The sequence below is a fragment of the Furipterus horrens genome, unplaced genomic scaffold (genome assembly GCF_987537825.1).
Source record: "Furipterus horrens unplaced genomic scaffold, mFurHor1.1.pri manual_scaffold_1, whole genome shotgun sequence".
NCBI lineage: Eukaryota > Metazoa > Chordata > Mammalia > Chiroptera > Furipteridae > Furipterus > Furipterus horrens.
In genome coordinates, this window is record NW_028327171.1 from 33,575,004 (window position 1) to 33,580,105 (window position 5,102).

Below are 5,102 nucleotides of genomic sequence, written 5' to 3' on the forward strand. Positions count from 1 at the left end.
TCTTAGTATCCTGAGCAGTCGACAATTGTAATGTGGTAACTGGAAATCAGATTTTCCTCTTCCTTAGGGTTTGATGTTTGTTTGCGTATTTAAAAAATTCTTGTTGTTGAAGGAAGGCTGTGTTAGTCCATTTTTCTGTACTATGTTTCAAAGAGTATTTCTTATTGTGTGTGGTCACTGAAATGTCTGTTCCTTTAGCTCATGTTCAGCTAATGTTTTAACAGATTTCCTTGAATTCCAGGAGCCAAACAAAAAACAAAACACAAAAACCCAGAAAAGAAAAACAAAGAAGCAGAGAAACAAAAAAATCCTATCACTTCCCCTGGTATTTGCAGGTTGGCTGTGTGGAGTACTCCTTCAGCAATTAGCTAGGCTTGCTTTGATCCTAGGAATCAGCCCAAACTGAAAGCTGAAGGCCTTCTCATGTCTTGTCTGGGCATGTGTATGGCTTTCTACACAGCTGCTTTTGAATGTCCTCGTCCCCCCCTGAGAATCTCATCCTTGTTTCTCCTTTAGTTCTTAGACAGTTCTTTTTCTCCTGGCACCTCTGAATCTGTAGTCCACCTGGCATCTTTTATAAGCGGTACCCACTGGTACTACCCCATAAATTACAAGGTACGTGAATTGAAGACTAATGTCTGCCAGTAGTTTAAGTATCTTCCAGGCAGATCAGAACAGATGTACACGATGCTCTCTGATCCCTCTTGTTTTAAGGGAGAGAATTGGGAACTGGGCTGCTGTTCCTCTCAAACCAAGACTGCTGCTGCACTGGGGAGCGAACAGGGCAGATTGAACACTTCAAAACTTAAATAATTTTGAAGATGGCTTTTTCTTGATTGGGATGTTGGCTTGGTTGCTATAAACCTTTGATTATTTTCCAGAACAATGACAAAGTTGGTCCCAATAGTTTCTCTTCGACTCTGTTGTTTTGATGTTTCTGTGGAGAATGAGAGAGCTTGGAGCTTCCTAGTTAATTATTTTGCTTACCACTTTCCTATTTGGCCACAGTCTTTTTATAACACAGTATTGCAAGTGATATACCATTGCTTCTGTCATATGCTACTGTTCATATAGACTCACCCTGGAGCAATATGGGAGGCACTACACAAGCCTGTGAACACAAAATGAGGATGACCAGGAATCATCTAAGAGGTTTGCTTACCACAGGATAGAACCAGAATTTTCCCCAAATGATCTTGGGTTAAATCACAGAGTTTTATACAATACAATGAAGCTAGAAGTTTAGTTTGGCAAGCTTTAGGGGAAGGTGTTTAGCTCCAAAAACAATGATTGCTATTTGCCCTGACCTAACACTGCTAGAAACTGGACTTACCAGAATATCAGGCACAACTTCTGTCTTTGAAAAAATCCCAGACATGTGCACAGATTATTTCAAAGCAGTGTGGCTTAAGTTTTTTTTACAGAGGGCTAGGGGAACATTGGGAGTACACCTAGCTCACCTTGGAGGCTGAGAAGGGCCCTTGTTCCAAATGACACCTGGACAGAACTTGGAGAGATTCGAGCTGCGGGGGTGGGAGAGCTGTGACTGAGTTGGGAAGTATAGGCAGAAGGAACTGCTCGAGGAAAGGTTGGAAGCTAGTAATGAATACAATATTATACTTTATGAAATAAAAAATTCACCCAGTGAAATCAGAAAGTAAACAGTACGATATGGGTAATTCATTGGTAAATTAAGGCACTATGGGAACCCTTCAGAATTGTCATAGAGATTCTTGGGCTAATTTTGTGTGACTGGAGAGTCATGTTCTGCAGGATGAAGGACACGTATTAAGCATAGGGAATGAGAAAGTGGCATTTTTCTATGACAAGCTACCGAGAAGTTCATCATGACTGCTGTGGATGTTGCTTGGGGTAGAGGGCTGCACATTGGAGGGGAGGGGTTGCTGTGAACGCTCTGTCATAAAAGGCCAGTGTGATCTTGTATCCTAATGGGTTTGAACTAGGTTGAAGGTGAAGAGGACTTCCAGTGAGATGGTGACGGAATCATCAGGATGGCCATATAGTGTATAGGGACATGAGTACTCTTTGTAGACCCTTATAATAATAAATACTGAAGAACTTGGAAATACTTAAAAAAATTCAATTTTTTAATAAAATTAACTCATGTTCATTATGAAAATTGGAAAAATGCCTAAAGAACAAAAGAGAAAAACCCTCAGTCTTATTGCCCAAAGGAACTGCTTATTAACATTTCTGTGTATATTTTCTAAGTGTATATATATATATATATATATTTAAAAACCAGTCTCCAACTGTACAGATATTTTGAAATTTAGTAATCTGTATATTGAAATTCATATTTTATAACATCATCTACTTAATTGAACAATTAAAATGTAAATTGAAAAACTTGAACACTAATATATTTTCTTAGACTTTTAGAAGCTGAATCAAAGAATGTACACATTTTAAATTCTTTTGCTATGTATTGCTGATTACTTTTGTAAAGGAGTGTATCAGTTTTACGATTGGTATTTTATATGTTTCATTCTCTGTGTTTTTTTATCGAATCGTTTTTACATAACATTAATAAGAGGCTATGGGAGCCCTCCAGTGGCCAAGCTAATTTCTGCAAAAACATGATCAGTGAAATAAAATAAAAAAAAAATCTAGTTAAATCTTAATGGCAAAAACAGGGGAGTGACTAGAAATACCTCATCCTGTAGAGAAGAGATAGCATTTGATTTCCTTTCAAATTCTTGTTCACCAGGTTATATAATGTCTTAAATATGTTCATTGTTGTGCAACAGGAAGGATAAGATTATGTTGGTTTCAAACAGGTTTACAACCAACTGATTAACTATTTTTGGTAGAAAAGCTAATATTTATTGAGTACGTACTATGTGTTAGACGCTTGTTCATGCATTTTACATATAGCAATGCATTTTATTCACATGGCTATTATGAAATAATTACTACTCTTAATACCATTTTCCAGGCAGTATGTAGAATATTAGTTACTAAACAGTTACTTAACAAAATGGTTAAATAACTTGCCCAAGATAATACATACAACTAGTTTGTAATGGAGTCAGGATTTCAGTCCAGCACCCTAAACACCCTGCTCTTATGTGTCCCTTGGATCTTGGTGTCTGAGGATGTCATTCAGGATAATTTCATAAAGTAGAATTTTTGTTTATGTAAGAAGTAAACATACAACAGAAAACAATTTCTACAATAGAGACATAGGTTTCTCTTATAGCAATTTTTTAATGGAGCAGTATAGTGTTTATAACTATGATTTTATAATTTGTATTGAATGAAAAACAAGGGTACATCATAGCTGTTTATCACTATAATTCATACATTTTCAGTGAAAGACTTAAAGTTGGACATACTGTTTTGTATTTTGATATTCTAGATAGCTGAATGGAAACAGCTGCTCTTAATTTCTAAGAGAATTTAATGGTGTTGCTTCCTAGTTAATTTTATTATTTTTCCTTTTAGTACTTACATACTTTATTACTGTTACATTTTTTAGAAAATCGGATCTCCAGTTTGAGCTAAAAAATAAGGACTTTTACTGTTCTTCAGAAAGTATGATCTCACAGGTTGAATTAGACATGATATAATGTTCAGTGTATTCTGAAGCTTCTGGTAGAGAAACAAATAGAATTTGCTGTTTGAAGGCAGAAGAGAGAAAACATTCTGGAAGGGACTCAAACCTAACACTCTAGGTACAAGATTTTCATTATTTTACTTTATCTCCAAGCTAAAGGAGGGGAATTTTGGGATAAAATGGCTTCTAAAGGAATGGCATTATAATTGCACCATAAAGGCCAAGAAATGGAACCCCCAAAAGGCAACTCCCCGCCCTCCCCAGTAGCTGACTTTGAAATTCCAGGTGAAAGTAATTTGTGAAGGTGCTGTTGCTCTTCTCTTCATGGAGATACTGTGATTGAAGCCAGCATCTCTAGGTAATCAGACTTTTCTGCTTGATACCTGAGCACCACTATCCCTTCTATTGGAGATGGTGCCACTGTACCAGGGACAATAGGTGGGTACCTGAGACCACAAAGGACTTTTATTTTGTCTCCTGTCCACTTCTAAACCAGTTCTAATCCCTACCTTCTGATTCATTCTGCATCTTGTCTTCAGATTCCTGTCTGCTATGAATGGAATATTTGTGTCTCCTCCCAAATTCATATGTTGAAACCTAATATTTATTGTGATGATGTTTGGAGGTGGGGCCTTTGGAAGGTTACTAGGTCAATGAGGATGGAGTGCTCAAGAATGGGATTAGTGCCCTTATAAAAGAGACTCCAGAGGACTCCCTTGTTTCTTCTACCATCTAAGGACACAGGAAGAAGGTTGCTGTCTATGAACCAGGAGGAGGACTCCCACCAGACACTAAATCTACTGATCAGTGCCTTGATCTTGGACTTCTAGCCTCCAAAACTATGGTATTCTGTTATTGCAGCCCAAACCAATTAGAATCCTAGTGAAACCTGGAGGCTTGCAAATTCAATCTGTCTCTTTTTTCTGAACACTTCAATTCAGCTCCATTGAACAGATGTATATCAAGTGCCTTTATATTTGCTAGGCACTGTGCCACACTCAGGTGTCAGTGATCAGCAAAAATTGACAAAACCCCAAAACTCACAGGGCATTTAATTTTTTTTAGATCTATGTTTGATACATTTGTTTACACTACGAATTTATACTTCAATATTTCTGAAATGTGTGTACGTGGAAATTTTTGTGTTTTCCAATATTAAAATTCACCAGAAAAATTCATCCTTCAAATGAGTGTCTTATTAGAAGTACTTTATTTTTAAATGAATAATCTCACGTAAGTAATTTCATACATGTCCTCTGTTTTCACGTTTGGTTGTCTAAAGAGATTAATCTTTTTTAATGTATGAAGAAAGTCTTCACAGAGAAATGTACACTTCATTTGGGTCTAATAGTCACGCATTGGAAATGTGGGAAGTTGCCATTAATCCTGTTTCTTTTACACAGAAAATGCTTTACCAGCCATGCAATGATAAAAGACAACCACTAGTAGTCACTGTGAACCCACTTCTTTGGCTCAAGCTTTGCTTTCTCTGTGGGCTTTCAATGCTTGTCACCAAACATGT